At 41.2% G+C, this 16992-nt stretch overlaps 2 long non-coding RNA genes across 3 annotated transcripts; both read left to right on the plus strand.

Annotated features, from left to right (window-relative positions):
- Positions 1-7022: 7022 nt before the first annotated feature.
- On the plus strand, positions 7023-7792 carry LOC119308412. 2 transcript variants are annotated; one of them, XR_005150089.1, is made up of 3 exons: positions 7023-7317; positions 7425-7539; positions 7668-7792. It is a non-coding gene; the product is annotated as an uncharacterized LOC119308412 (long non-coding RNA). The 2 variants fall into 2 exon arrangements; XR_005150096.1 differs by having other exon boundaries at positions 7679-7774.
- A 195-nt stretch (positions 7793-7987) lies between these two features.
- Positions 7988-10073, plus strand: LOC119308421. The gene is made up of 4 exons (XR_005150098.1): positions 7988-8339; positions 8421-8515; positions 9551-9621; positions 9906-10073. It is a non-coding gene; the product is annotated as an uncharacterized LOC119308421 (long non-coding RNA).
- Positions 10074-16992: the final 6919 nt, after the last annotated feature.

Here is a 16992-nt window from a genome sequence, read left to right on the forward strand (position 1 = left end):
CATTTAAATCTGAGAATAATGGTTGTTCTATTTATATGAGAGATATGTTTTATGGTCATGCCCCAATGGTCAATGGTTTATTCTTAATGAATCTCGAACGTAATGTTACACATATTCATAGAGTGAATACCAAAAGATGTAAAGTTGATAACGATAGTCCCACATACTTGTGGCACTGCCGCCTTGGTCACATTGGTATCAAGCGCATGAAGAAGCTCCATGCTGATGGACTTTTAGAATCTCTCGATTATGAATCATTTGACACATGCGAACCATGCCTCATGGGCAAAGTGACCAAGACCCCGTTCTCCAGAACAATGGAGCGAGCAACCAACTTGTTGGAAATCATACATACCGATGTGTGCGGTCCGATGAGCGTTGAGGCTCGTGGAGGATGTCGTTATGTTCTCACTCTCACTGATGACTTGAGTAGATATGGATATGTCTACTTGATGAAACACAAGTCTGAGACCTTTGAAAAGTTCAAGGAATTTCAGAATGAAGTAGAGAATCAACGTGACCGAAAGATAAAGTTCTTACGATCGGATCATGGAGGAGAATATTTAAGTCACGAATTTGGTACACACTTAAGAAAACATGGAATCGTTTCATAACTCATGCCGCCTGGAACACCTCAGCGTAACGGTGTGTCCGAACATCGTAATCGCACTCTATTAGATATGGTGCGATCTATGATATCTCTTACCGATTTACTGCTATCATTTTGGGGATACGCTCTAGAGACAGCTACATTCACTTTAAATAGGGCACCGTCTAAATCCGTTGAGACGACACCGTATGAATTATGGTTTGGGAAGAAACCTAAGCTGTCGTTTCTAAAAGTTTGGGGATGCGATGCTTATGTCAAGAAACTTCAACCTGAAAAGCTCGAACCCAAGTCGGAAAAATGCGTCTTCATAGGATACCCTAAAGAAACCATTGGGTATACCTTCTACTTAAGATCCGAGGGCAAGATCTCTGTTGCCAAGAACGGATCCTTTCTGGAAAAAGAGTTTCTCTCGAAAGAAGTAAGTGGGAGGAAAGTAGAACTCGATGAAGTACTACCTCTTAACGGGATAGTAGTGCAGCTCAGGAAAATGTTCCTGTGATGCCTACACCAACTGAAGAGGAAAACAATGATGATGATCAAGGTACTTCGAATCAAGTTGCTACTGAACTTCGTAGGTCCACAAGGACACGTTCCGCACCAGAGTGGTACGGCAACCCTGTCCTGGAAATCATGTTGTTAGACAACGGTGAACCTTCAAACTATGAATAAGCAATGGCGGGCCCAGATTCCAACAAATGGCTAGAAGCCATGAAATCCGAGATAGAATCCATGTATGAAAATAAAGTATGGACTTTGACTGACTTGCCCGATGATCGGCGAGCAATAGAAAACAAATGGATCTTTAAGAAGAAGACGGACGCGGATGGTAATATCACCATCTATAAAGCTCGACTTGTCGCTAAGGGTTATCGGCAAGTTCAAGGGATTGACTACGATGAGACTTTCTCTCCCGTAGCGAAGCTTAAGTCCGTCCGAATCATGTTAGCAATTGCCGCATACTATGATTATGAGATATGGCAGATGGACGTCAAAACGGCATTCCTTAACGGGCATCTTAAGGAAGAACTGTATATGATGCAGTCGGAGGGTTTTGTCGATCCTAAGAATGCTAACAAAGTATGCAAGCTCCAGCGATCCATTTATGGGCTGGTGCAAGCATCTCGGAGTTGGAACATTCGCTTTGATGAGATGATCAAAGCGTTTGGGTTTACGCAGACTTATGGAGAAGCCTGCGTTTACAAGAAAGTGAGTGGGAGCTCTGTAGCATTTCTCATATTATATGTAGATGACATACTTTTGACGGGAAATGATATAGAATTCTTGGACAGCATTAAGGCCTACTTGAATAAGTGTTTTTCAATGAAGGACCTTGGAGAAGCTGCTTATATATTAGGCATCAAGATCTATAGGGATAGATCGAGACGCCTCATAGGTCTTTCACAAAGCACATACCTTGATAAGATTTTGAAGAAGTTCAAAATGGATCAGTCCAAGAAAAGGTTCTTGCCTGTACTGCAAGGTGTGAGATTGAGCTCGGCTCAATGCCCGACCATGGCAAAAGATAAAGAAGAGATGAGCGTCATCCCCTATGCCTCAGCCATAGGATCTATTATGTATGCCATGCTGTGTACCAGACCTGATGTAAACCTTGCCGTAACTTTGGTAGGAAGGTACCAAAGTAATCCCGGCAAGGAACACTGGACAGCGGTCAAGAATATCCTGAAGTACCTGAAAAGGACAAAGGACATGTTTCTCGTTTATGGAGGTGACGAAGAGCTTGTCGTAAAGGGTTACGTCGACGCTAGCTTCGACACAGATCTGGATGACTCCAAGTCACAAATCGGATACGTGTATATGTTGAATGGTGGAGCAGTAAGTTGGTGCAGCTGCAAGTAGAGCGTCGTGGCGGGATCTACATCTGAAGCAGAGTACATGGCAGCCTCGGAGGCAGCGCATGAAGCAATATGGGTGAAGGAGTTCATCACCGACCTAGGAGTCATACCCAATGCGTCGGGGCCGATCAAACTCTTCTGTGACAACACTGGAGCTATTGCCCTTGCCAAGGAGCCCAGGTTTCAAAAGAAGACCAGGCACATCAAGCGTCGCTTCAACTCCATCCGTGAAAATGTTCAAGATGGAGACATAGATATTTGCAAAGTACATACGGATCTGAATGTCGCAGATCCGTTGACTAAACATCTCTCGCGAGCAAAACATGATCAACACCAGAACTCTATGGGTGTTCGATTCATCACAATGTAACTAGATTATTGACTCTAGTGCAAGTGGGAGACTGTTGGAAATATGCCCTAGAGGCAATAATAAAAGGGTTATTATTATATTTCCTTATTCATGATAATTGTCTTTTATTCATGCTATAACTGTATTGTCCGGAAATCGTAATACACGTGTGAATACATAGACCATAACATGTCCCTAGTGAGCCTCTAGTTGACTAGCTCGTTGGTCAACAGATAGTCATGGTTTCCTGACTATGGACATTAGATGTCATTGACAACGGGATCACATCATTAGGAGAATGATGTGATGGACAAGACCCAATCCTAAGCATAGCACAAGATTGTATAGTTCGTTTTGCTAGAGCTTTTTCAATGTCAAGTATCTCTTCCTTAGACCATGAGATCGTGTAACTCCCGGATACCCTAAGAGTGCTTTGGGTGTACCAAACGTCACAACGTAACTGGGTGACTATAAAGGTGCACTACAGGTATCTCCGAAAGTGTCTGTTGGGTTGACACGGATCGAGACTGGGATTTGTCACTCCATATGACGGAGAGGTATCTCTGGGCCCACTCAGTAATGCATCATCATAATGAGCTCAAAGTGACCAAGTGTTTGGTCACGGGATCATGCATTACGGTACGAGTAAAGTGACTTGCCGGTAACGGGACTGAACGAGGCATTGGGATACCGACGATCGAGTCTCGGGCAAGTAACGTACCGATTGACAAAGGGAATTGTATACGGGGTTGTTCGAATCCTCGACATCGTGGTTCATCCGATGAGATCATCGAGGAGCATGTGGGAACCAACATGGGTATCCAGATCCCGCTGTTGGTTATTGCCCGAGAGCCGTCTCGGTCATGTCTACGTGTCTCCCGAACCCGTAGGGTCTACACACTTAAGGTTCGGTGACGCTAGGGTTGTATGAATATGAGTATGCAGCATACCGAATGTTGTTCGGAGTCCCAGATGAGATCCTGGACGTCACGAGGAGTTCCGAAATGGTTCGGAGGTAAAGAAAACTATATAGGAAGTGGTATTTCGGCCATCGGGAAAGTTTCGGGGTCACCCGGTATTGTACCGGGACCACCGGAAGGGTCCCGGGGGTCCACCGGCTGGGGCCACCCATCCCGGAGGGCCCCAAGGGCCAAAGTGGGGAGGGGAACCAGCCCTTAGTGGGCTGGTGCGCCCCCCTAGGCCCACCCCCTGCGCCTAGGGTTGAAAGCCTAGGGTGGGGGGGCGCCCCACTTGCCTTGGGGGGTACTCCACCCCCCTTGGCCGCCGCCCCCCTTGGGAGATTGGATCTCCCAGGGCCGGCGCCCCCCGGGGGCCTATATAAAGGGAGGGGGAGGGGGGCAGCCGCACCCTGAAGTCCTGGCGCCCCCTCCCCCTGCTACACCTCTTCCTCCTCGTCACGTGCTTGGCGAAGCCCTGCCGGATTGCTGTTGTTCCATCACCACCACGCCGTTGTGCTGCTGCTGGAGCCATCATCATCAACCTCTCCTTCTCCCTTGCTGGATCAAGACGGAGGAGACGTTACGCTGACCGTACGTGTGTTGAACGCGGAGGTGCCGTCCGTTCGGCGCTAGGATCTCCAGTGATAGGATCACGACGAGAACGACTACTTCAACCCCGTTCTTTTGAACGCTTCCGCGCGATCTACAAAGTGGTATGTAGATGCAATCTCTCTCCCATGACTCGTTGCTTAGATGAACTCATAGATGGATCTTGGTGAAACCATAGAAATTTTTTAATTTTCTGCAACGTTCCCCAACATTCCGTTCATCTTTTTTGCTTGCTTCTTGTGTCCTTATGTGTTGAATTGTTTGCTTTGTCACGATGGCTCAAGATAATACCAAATTGTGTTACTTTTCCAATACCAACAAAAATTATTTTAATAGCACTCCGATTGCTCCCACTACTAATGTTGAATCTTGTGAAATTAATGCCGCTTTGCTGAATCTTGTTATGAAAGATCAATTTTCGGGCCTTCCTAGTGAAGATGCCGCATCCCATCTAAACAATTTCGTTGATTTGTGCGATATGCATAAGAAGAAAGATGTGGATAATGATATTGTTGAATTAAAGCTATTTTCGTTTTTGCTTAGAGATTGTGCTAAAACTTGGTTTTCATCTTTGCCTAAAAATAGTATTGATTCATGGAATAAGTGTAAAGATGCTTTCAACTCTAGGTATTTTCCTCCCGCTAAGATCATCTCCCTTAGGAACGATATTATGAATTTTAAGCAACTTGATCATGAGCATGTTGCACAATCTCAGGAGAGGATGAAATTGATGATACGAAATGCCCTACACATGGTTTGAATTTGTGGATGACTATACAAAAATTTATGTCAAATTGAGTTTTGCTTCTAGAAATCTTTTAGATTCGGCCACGGGGGGCACTTTTATGGAAACTCCTCGATAATATCATGGTCAATTATTCTCAATGGCACACCAAAAGTTCCACTAGTAAAAAATTTCATGCGATTGAAGAGATTAATGTTTTGAGTGGAAAGATGGATGAACTTATGAAATTATTTGCTAATAAGAGTGTTTATTCTGATCCCAATGATATGCCTTTGTCCACTTTGATTGAGAATAATAATGAATCTATGGATGTGAATTTTGTTGGTAGGAACAATTTTGGTAACAACACGTATCTCTACTCTAATGTCTCAGTTGGTAGTCTCCGTCGGTTAAAATTTGTCCCCCCAACACCGGTTTATTTTCGTCCTTCCTCCCACCTTCCACTTTCGTTGTTTTTTTTCGTCGGTTTTTTCGTCCTCGTCCCACCTCTCACTTTATGTCCCGCTCGCTCGAAAAAAAACGAGCAAAGACAGCCGTACGAATGGAAAACACCGTACGAAGAGGGAGCAAGCCCCCTCGCAGGAACCAGAGATCCATGCCCTATGCCGCTGCCGCTGCCTCCTCCTCCTCCTCCTCCTCCACCACCTCCATTCCCAAGCGATGGCGCCCACGGCCGCGGTTTTCTCCCCCAGCCACCATGGCTGCAGATCCACCCACGGCCGATCGTCTAAGCTGCAAGCATGGATGGATGGATCCAGGAAGGTATCCTTCCTCCCTAGGTGGAGCTAGCTGCAGATCCCGTTCGGCCCTCTGGAGTCGGCCATCTCCGCCTCCTCCTCGCCGCCGCCGCCACCGAGGATCACGTCTTCACCAAGCGCGAGCTCCGCCCCATCTGACCGACCGCAAAGGGGTGAGTTTTCTTCATCCCGAACCCTCCCGATTTGCTTACTGCACTCTTGCCATTCCAATGGAGACCAACCTCCTCTGGATGAGCCCCAACTCTGCATCTCTCTCCCAATTACTCTCACCCCACCAGTTTGTTGCGGGTTGTCCATTGTAAATTTTCAAGGAGATTCAAATGTTCCTCTTCTGGCCGATTTAAGATACTACTTGGTCCAATTTTGCCACAAAAAATAATGCTATCTTGTCATAGATTACACATATATGCTTATGAGAATTTTCATGTTTGTTAGATTAAAAAAAACTATATTTTCTCCTTTTAGCCAGTGGTTAATTTAGCAGAGCGTTAGCATAGTATTGGTCTGATTAGCGGGATGATGATCACGAAGTCCTGTTGATAATCATCATGTTGTGATTTTTCAGTGTCCAATAGAACTTGTAGTGTCCTCAAATCAGCAAAGATAGTAGCAGTTTCTAGTAGACCTTTTATATGGTGATATTGGTTAACATATTGATTTGTTAATATTTTTTAAGTATAAAAGCTAATTGTAATCTGCACAAGAGCCAAACCTGCAGAAGGTTAGAGTGCGTGCAGCAGTTTCAGAACCTAGGGAAACTTGCCTGACTGGTCTCTTTAATATTTAGTGAGTCTGTCCATGCACTTTTAGTTCTACTCACCACTAAAGATATCTACAACTTACATGTTGAACGCATAGTTTAATTCGAACAGTAACATGGTCTAAGTCCGCATACAAGGTTACTGTACACAGAATCACATAAAGATTAATTTTTGGACTGTGAAACTAAATTGGACTGCTACTTTTAAACCGTACATCAAAATAGTGCAAATAGATAGTCTGTAGAAAGCATGGGACGTATCTCTCCTTTTTTTTGCGATTGATCTCCACATTATGTTTGGAGTCCAAGTCAAAATTATGCAGTTTTTGATAGAGGATTTGGAAAGACCGAATCTGTTTAGTAGGTGGATTACCCAAAATAGTTGACTTCATCCAACCCAACCTCACATCACTGTGGAAAGTTTGTAGCACTTATTTTATATGCAGAGCACTTGTGAACTAGGATTTTGACCAAAAGATTTCGAGTGTTTTGTGTGAGCTTGCATTGCAGGGATACTTGAAGCTAGGGCAATCCAAGTAAGATAGCTTCATCCTCAGATAACAGGTTTATGTTATCTTATCATGGAGTCATTTTTAAGTTTGTGCCCAACGCCTTCATCCTTAGAATGGCCGCCCAGATGGCAAGCCACCGTACTCAGGCGACTGTCGCGCTAGGTATTCTTGACCACCGCTGCAGTTTTTCATTGTTGTGCTTATTCCATTTGCACCAACCTTCCTATTTAGTAATATGTACGCCTCTGTTTCTTCTACTATAATGACAGGATAAGAGTATCTTATCCATTTCAGCTGGGTGCTCCAACTTTTGATGCTGGCGAAGCTTTTGGAATGATGGCTGCATCATTTGTTAGTCTCTGTTGGAAGCTTAATTAAACTGAGGTAAATATGCCAGATTCTTTTGTCAAATAATTACATGACTGTCTATTTTGTTCTCAGGACCAATATATGTGCCTATCGATGAAATTTTGAGATTAGTTTTTGTTGCCTCTATGTAACCCTGATAGCAGCTTCTCTGAAGGTTCAGATGTGTGGCAAAGGATTTCAATTTTCCTATTTACACAAAGGAAACTTGAGGAAGGTTCAGACTTCTCATGCTCGGTGTTGTGCACTCAAGGTTACATAGACAAAAAAGCCTCCTATTTACACAACGGCAATCCGACGAAGGTTCAGATTTCTCATGACTGGTTCAATGGGTATTTCATGCATGTGCCATCTTATTAGGAAAATGTAGTTTGTTTTATAGATGATGATGCTTGATGCTTTTTACCTCAGTTTAGTAAATGCTCAGTTTTAGCTCATAAACTACATGGCAAACAGGATGACGGGGCGGGGCGGGAGGCGGGGAAAGCCGTCCATGGCGATCCTGGCGGCGTTGCTAATGGCGTCAGTGGCACTGCCGCTCCTCATGGTGCCCGACATGCTCTCTATGCCAGGCTCTGACGGCATGGATCGCGGCGCCGCCCTGTCGCTCCCACGCCCGCACTTCAGCAGATCCGCGTTTGAGTCGTGCATACCTTTAGCCACCTCCTCTCCAATGTCCACGACTCTGATATACCGTGTTTGTTAGTCTTGACTGGTGTTTGTTCTCTGTATTGTTGTGCAGGAGGCTGGAGAAGAGCAGGGAGAAAGGGGAGTCGTGTATGGAGGTTCTGTACTTTTGTTGTATCAACATCTTCTCCGTGAGTCTTTTGCCCCCACTCTATTTCTGGTTTGGGCTGAAACATCATCATTTTGATTCTTTATGTGGTTCACTGGCACAGGTTTGTCCTACATGGCCGAGCGAGATCGAAGCTAGCCGCCGGTAATGTTCTTCTCCCGTGCAAGTTCTGCACTGCACTGAAGCATCCAACACATGGTGAGACATCTTTTTAGCGTTTAAAAAACGTGCACCATCCTTTCTCATCCAACATATTTTTCACCCCTAATTTGTGACCTCCTAATGAACATGAAGATTCATATGCTAGCTATAACACATTATATATTTGAAAGCAATATTTTCTGATGTACTATCCGATGAAATTTTATTTTCGGAGACGTTCATTCATAATTTTGACGACCTCTTGATTCATGTCATTAGTAGTTATTTCAATAGAACAAAGATGTTTTTCAGCACTTTTCAGGTAGGAAATATCCCTACGGAATATTTTGGACAATATACAACATGTTCTGTGGGCTTGAAGAAAATATATAACATGATATGTCACATACTTTATTGTTAAGTTACAAGAATAGTTGTGGACGCCATCCAATTTTACATAGATTTCTATTTATTGTGCAATGATATTTTTGTAGTGTGATGATATAAAGAAGGAATGTACATTGTAGGGTGTTTGCTACGTGCTACATATATCTTACTCAATAGCAGTTAGTAAGCTTATGTTCCAGTAATGAGAAAGGGCACAATCATCTCATGCCATTTCGTGGGAGCAGTAGAAGTGACATCTATGCTATGGTCTGAAGTAGAAGTGTAGAACACTAATTGTATGCTATGGGCTGAAGTAGAAGACATTAAGGCGGTTCAGCTGTCATCTGAGCATTCAAATAGGCAATGTTTTGTCTGCTAGAACGCATCAAGTTTTGGCCGATGTTCATACTTTTGCGTAATGTTCCTACTTTGGCTGTGCACAGATGTAGCTACGTTATACTCCCTCCGTTCCTCAATATAAGGTGTATTATTTTTCCAAAAAGTCAAACTTTTCTAAATTTGACCAAGTTTATAGACAAAAGTATCAATATATAGAATACCAAATCATTATCACTAGATCCATCATGAACTATATTTTTACATTTTATATATTTAGTATTATAAATCTTTATATATTTTGCTGTAAACTTGGTCAAACATAGACAATAGTTGACTTTTTGAAAAACTAATACACCTTATATTTAGGAACGGAGGGAGTAGGTGGTACATCAACCAAGTATGTTTCAAGGTGAGACATCCATCAAGTTTGTTTGGAGGTGAGACATCCAGCAAGTTTGTTTGAAGCCTCTGCATACCTTCTCATCCAGCAAGTTTTCACCAGCAACTATGACAGTGTGAATGTCATACTAAATGTTCTTATACCTGATGGCTGGCAAATCTGCCTAATGTGACGCCGAGCCTGAAAAGAAAGATGACATGCGATTGTCATTCACAATAAGTTGTACTAGCTTACTTGGTTTCATATGTCCATAATAAGTTGTCATTCAAATGTTTACAAAACTTGGTTTCATCATAATAAGTTGTACTACTAAAACTGCAGGCACAGGTCAAGCATCAGAACAGTACGTTGTACTATTTGGTTTCATCGGTCAATATGGAAATTCAACTAGCAAGGCACCGGAACATAGAACAACTTCAGATGTACCTCTACCCCATCTAGATGACCTACATTACCGAGGGATTCCAGATATATGTAAAGCTATACATGGCAAACATCATGCGTACTCACTATGACATTGTATATACATAATGATTATTTTTGTCTGATATGGCGCTGTAAATAAATGAACAGAGGCGAGTTTGATTGTTTTGCTGGTTTTTGCAAGCATATTTCTAAGGCGCAGTAAATAAATGATTTCTTTGGGCAATGATTAGAGGAAGGTATGCCAATGTGTATTCATAAATTTTCTCATAGATGTTTGTTCATATATAAAATTGACTATTCCAAACAGAACACTGATAATTGGCCGAACGGATCTTGTTTGAAGCAAATAAGGGCCTTAGAAGAAAATAAAAAAGTAAGTTCCCCTTGCACCGTTGCACGTATTTAGTAGCTTAAATATGTTTTTCCTAAAAAAGATTTTTTTATGAATGTTAGTGTTTGCAAGCACTTGTTTGAAAGCCATTGACACTTACTTTTGGATGTACCTCCTGTTTTTGAAGTGAAGGACATTTACACTTACTTTTGGATGTACCTCCTGTTTCGAACCCATTAACTTAGATTCTGTTTTAATTTGTGGATATATATTCCTTAAACCAATTGTTCTTCGATATTCTGATGGTTATAAGAAAATGTAAGTTCTGGTTTAGGATTTACATTGAGTGAAAGTCAACCTTGCTTAGCGTTTCAATTGAAGAATTTGTAACAAAATGCTCAACAGTAAAGGAAAAGTGTATTTTGTTTGTTGTGTGTATCTGATTTGATTAGCACCTGAAATCTTGTTGAACTGATAAGGTTGTACATTTTCCAAATTGTTTGTCGGAAGGGTAATTTCTTTTATTGCTCATGAACAAAAATTGTGCAATCCAGCTCCTGCGTGCTGGTCGCTGAGCTCCACTGTGTCCATCTCATCCGACAATGTGCTCCACTGCATCTATGTCAGCCGATCTTGTGGCGGAGCTACACTGATGCAAGAGCAAATAGTTTTACAATTTCTTTGTTGTTCCTTTGTACTGGATAACTGTGCATTTTTAGAGGTGTGAAGATGCAATGCAATAATAGTAATTTGGCGTAGGCACATCCATCTCGATAAGCATTATGGGAACGGACAAAGGCAAGGCATTCCAATATAAGAAATGGATGAAGGCAAGGTATGTCATTCTAAAAAAAGGCAATGCATACCAGGATGCTGCATTACTTAATGTCCAGTTCTCTACGCTTTCCCTGTAGCAACCTTTTTTAGAGCTTATGAGTTGTGTTTTCCTAACAAAAAAAAATGTCCATATGGATTCACTGAAACAAGATTATATTATCAGCAATTTTGTTTGCCTGTAATTAATTAGTGATAGCCTATGCCTCACACGACTGTTTTTTTTCAGTTCAGTTGTATCCTTCAATATGGGTGCAATGAAGTGTGGATAGACAAACACATTTCTTTTACTGTGATATCATTGACCTTGTTGATTTATATTTTCAAAACTGATAGGAATGAAATCCATATGAATCTTGTGATGCCAAAGCTCTAAGTGCTGATGATTTAAATTCCTATTAAAAAATCCTTAAATAGAAAGTGGACCTTATAGCGGAGAATAATGTGTAAGCTACAGGTGGAGTCCGTCTCAAGGGAAGTGAAACCGGAAACATAGACCACATTAGAGTCGAAGATAAGGTGAATGCAATCACAGATCCACATGAGAGTCAGATAAGATTGGTGAATGCAATCAGAACTGTCAAATGTGTGTTTTCCAATTTTTCATGCCGCATGATCTCTGCCCACTTTACTGGAAGAAGAGCCTTCCTACAGGGTGAAGGTGGATAAGGAGTCATTAAACTTAGAGGAAGTGTCTCAATAAATGTGTGTGTTACCAAGGTTGAATTGTCTACTCACTCTCTTGGAGGTTATGTTCCTTGTAGCTTACATAGTTGATCCCGTTTATTAAGCTGTTAGTATCCTTATCACCGTGTCTGGCTCCACTGAAAAGCTCACACCGCCATGCTTGAAGAACATAAATGGTGGTACATTATTCTGATATATTTTATGTGTCGTCATTGTGGTAGAGCCCGTCATGAAGGGTGGGTCCAGTATATAAGCAGGTGGTACTAGCACTAAGATAGGAAGGTGATTTCTGCCCTTGTCCTTTGTTGGTGGCTTGCCAAGGCGGCGTCGATCACTGGTTCAATTTGAACACGAGTTAGTGGATTTTGTTATAAGAGTGAGGTTTAAGAGTGGGTGGGATAGTTGTTTGGGTTGATCTGTTCAGTTATGGCTATCTGGGCGGAATAATTCCATACCTTAGAAAATATGGCAAAGTGCATTTAATTAGAGATAGCACTGCAACAAATTGCATGAGCGAGCGGTTCGTATTTTTTTCATTAAGTCATACATTTTTTTTTGTCAGGATGAAAGGGTATATGCATTGGGGGGTTGCTTCAAGAGTTAATAATGGACACGGTGGTGTATCAATTGCATGCCAACAACTATATCATATTTTCGTTTCATCGTAATACACGACATTCATTTGTGTGTTACAACATGGCAATGGATCAGGAGACATCGGATCCGCTTCTTGGCTCGGGGGTATCATGGGCGGCGCATGCCTCGCCCCCCTTGCTAGCGGTGGGATCGGCGTGAGCATGGGGAGGGAGGATTAGGGCAAAGAGTAGGGCGGTTGGTGGTGGACTTTTTATTAGCAGTCCGCGAGGAAGTACGGCGTGAAGGAGAGAGGTGTCATTGCGATGGTGATGTGGGCATCATCTACCTTTGAAGGAGAGTGCTCCAGTGAGAAATGTCCCGCTACAACAAGAAATCATGCGGGAAGGGAGGGTCCTGCAGGAAAAGGGAAGGGTGCGCCATGGGGTGGAATTTTTATGTTGGGACTTGGGACCACCTGTTTAAGATAACATGACAGATAGTGCGGACAACCATATGTCTCCCCACATATCGGCTGGATTTGGGGTGGATGGACTGTCCAGATGGTTGGATTTTGGATAGCCTGTTAGGCGCTTGTTTGATGCTCAAACATGCCCGGATGTAAGAGAAATGAATTTCAACCTTGGAAACGGCCTTAATCATTTATTTGATTTATTTATATGCACTATAGAGCGTATCATACATAAAGAAGCACTCGAAATAAAGCAAACGCGGGTGAACTTAATCATTTGTTTGATTTATTTATACATATTGTAGCCCATATCATACATACACAAGCACTCGAAATAAAGCAAGCTGACTGGGATTCCGATATATCTGAACAACAACGTTTATATCTGTATGGTATTCGAATGAGCATAGGCGGGTAACAAATTCGGAATACAAACATTTATTTTTGTCATCACTATACATAATATAATATTAATTTTGGAAATTGCGGGGATGTGTCTCGCTATTTTGGTTTTCATTTTATGCTCCGGTGGAACGGTAAAGAACCGGTTAAGCCGGTTTGCACGATGAGTATTGTCTATTAAATGTTTTAAGACCTTGGATGTGAAGTACTCGTGCTAATTGCATTTTTTTGCTTGTGTGGGCTGAATATGAATTGAGGAGGCAGTTTTTATTATACTTTCTAAAACATCGTGCGAATGAAACTAAAGAACCCTTTCCATTGGGCGAGAATTTCTTAAGCGCATCAAGTAGTAGATCTTCATAATTTGTAATGGAGTTTTAGTTGGATCATTTCTCTATATGTATACATCATCAATTTGCCTTTTTGTTATCAATTATTGTAAGTGAAGTGGACTTAAATTATTATGCGACTGTGTTCGTGCTATATTGTCTCTACATGTGAAATTTAACATGCATTAACTTTATATAACACTAGCAAAATATTTCAAAAGCCCGTAGCAACACGCGGGTAGTCTACTAGTAGAGGTGATTTTAATCCTAGGCCGTTTCCTAGTAAATCCTCCAATAATTATGGTAATTCCTACAACAATTCCTATGGAAATTTCAATAAGATGCCCTCTGATATTGAGAATAGTGTTAAAGAATTTATGAGTTCGCAGAAGAATTTTAATGCTTTGATTGAAGAAAAATTTCTCAAGATTGATAATTTGACTAGGAACATGGATAGAATTTACCTTGATGTTGATTCTTTGAAACTTAGATCTATCCCACCTAAGCATGATATCAATGAGTCTCTCAAAGCCATGAGAATTTCCATTGATGAGTGCAAAGAAAGAACCGCTAAGATGCGTGCTAAAAAAGATTGGTTTGTAAAAGCGTGTTCTTCTAGCTTTCATGATAATAATGATGAAGATCTAAAAGTTATTGATGTGACTCCTATTGATTCTTTGTTTTCTAATATTAAACTTGATATATTTGGACTGAAGGTGAGTCAACTTTAGTTAAAAAGTGTCCCAATGATTCAGAGTTTTTAGATCTAGATGCAAAAATTTATAAAAGTGGGATTGGAGAGGACAAGACTTTAAGTAGCAATGAACCCACTCTTTTGGATTTCAAGGAATTTAATTATGATAATTGTTCTTTAATAGATTGTATTTCCCTGTTGCAATCCGTGTTGAATACTCCTCATGCTTATACTCAAGACAAAGCTTTTACTAAACATAGTGTTGATGCCATGATGCAATATTTTGAAGAAAAGCTTGAATTAGAAGTTTCTATCCCTAGAAAACTTTATGATGAGTGGGAACCTACTATTAATATTAAGATTAAATATTATGAATGCCTTGCTTTGTGTGATTTGGGTGCTAGCGTTTCCATGATTCCAAAAACTTTGTGTGATGTGTTAGGTTTCCGTGAATTTGATGATTGTTCTTTAAATTTGCATCTTGCGGATTCCACTATTAAGAAACCTATGGGAAGGATTAATGGTGTTCTTATTGTTGCAAATAGGAATTATGTGCCCGTAGATTTCATTGTTCTTGATATAGATTGCAATCCTACATGTCCTATTATTCTTGGTAGACCTTTCCTTAGAACGATTGGTGCAATTATTGATATGAAAGAAGGAAACATTAGATTCCAATTTCCGTTAAGGAAAGGCATGGAAAACTTAAAATTAAATTGACATATGAATCTATTATGAGAGCTATTTATGGATTGCATACCAAAGATGACAATACTTAGATCTATTCGTGTTTTTATGCCTAGCTAAGGGCGTTAAACAATAGCGCTTGTTGGGAGACAACCCAATTTTATTTTTGTTCTTTGCTTTTTGTTCTTGTTTAGTAATAAATAATGCGTCTAGCCTGTGGTTAGATGTGGTTTTATGTTTTAGTTAGTGTTTGTGACAAGTTAAACCTTTAGGATAACTTACGGTGATAGTTGTGTTGATCCTGCTGAAAATCAGAAACTTTTGCACCCAGGAAAATAATTTCCATAATTCAAGAAACGTGATTTTGATCTGATTCATTTTGTTCTGGATTGGTACACAAATTTCTCAGGTCATCATAATTTTTTAGAATTTCTGGAGTTACAGAAGTATTCAAGAGTTACAGATTTCTATAGACTGTTCTGTTTTTGACAGATTCTGTTTTCTGCGTGTTGTTTGCTTATTTTGATGAATCTATGGGTAGTATTGGGGGTATGAACCATGGAAAAGTTGGAATACAGTAGATATTACACCAATATAAATAAATAATGAGTTTGCAATAGTACCTTAAAGTGGCGGTTTATTTTCTTATACTAACAGAGCTCATGAGATTTTCTGTTGAGTTTTGTGTTGTGAAGTTTTCATGTTTTGGGTAAGGATTTGATGAGCCTAAGCTTGGGGATGCCCAAGGCACCCCAAGGTAATATTCAAGGACAACCAAAATCCTAATCTTGGGGATGCCTCGGAAGGCATCCCCTCTTTCGTCTTCGTCTATCGGTAACCTTACTTGAGGCTATATTTTTATTCACCACATGATATGTGTTTTGCTTGGAGAGTCTTGTATGATTTGAGTCTTTGATTTTTAGTTTACCACAATCATCCTTGCTGTACACACCTTTTGGGAGAGACGTGCATGAATCGTGATTTATTAGAATACTCTATGTGCTTCACTTATATCTTTTGAGCTAGACAATATTGCTCTAGTACTTCACTTATACCTTCCTCAAAACAGCCACCATACCTACCTATTATGGCATTTCCATAGCCATTCCGAGATATATTGCCATGCAACTTTTCACCATTCCGTTTATTATGACATGCTTCATCATTGTCATATTGCTTTGCATGATCATGTAGTTGACATTGTATTTGTGGCAAAGCCACCGTTCATAATTCTTTCATACATGTCACTCTTAAGTCATTGCTCATCCCAGTACACCGCCAGAGGCATTCACATAGAGTCATATTTTGTTCTAAGTATTGAGTTGTAATTCTTGAGTTGTAAGAAAATAAAAGTGTGATTATCTTCATTATTAGAGCATTGTCCCATGTGAGGAAAGGATGATGGAGACTATGATTCCCCCACAAGTCGGGATGAGACTCCGGAAGAAAAATAGAGGCAAAAAAAAGAAAGTCCCAATGTCGGTGTCAAAACCGGTGGATATCGGGTAGGGGGTCCCGAACTGTGCGTCTAGGCGGATGGTAACAGGAGACAAGGGACACGATGTTTTACCCAGGTTCGGGCCCTCTTGATGGAGGTAAAACCCTACGTCCTGCTTGATTAATATTGATGATGTGTGTTACAAGAGTAGATCTACCACGAGATCAAGGAGGCTAAACCCTAGAATCTAGCCTATGGTATGATTGTTGTTCGTCCTACGGACTAAAGCCATCCGGTTTATATAGACACAGGAGAGGGCTAGGGTTACACAGAGTCGGTTACAATGGTAGGAGATCTACATATCCGTATCGCCAAGCTTGCCTTCCATGCCAAGGAAAGTTCCATCCGGACACGGGACGAAGTCTTCAATCTTGTTTCTTCATAGTCTTGGAGTCCGGCCAATGATGATAGTTTGGCTATCCGGACACCCCCTAGTCCGGGACTCCCTCAGTAGCCCCTGAACCAGGCTTCAATG

This window comes from Triticum dicoccoides, chromosome 1B (assembly GCF_002162155.2).
Source record: "Triticum dicoccoides isolate Atlit2015 ecotype Zavitan chromosome 1B, WEW_v2.0, whole genome shotgun sequence".
NCBI classification, from domain to species: domain Eukaryota; kingdom Viridiplantae; phylum Streptophyta; class Magnoliopsida; order Poales; family Poaceae; genus Triticum; species Triticum dicoccoides.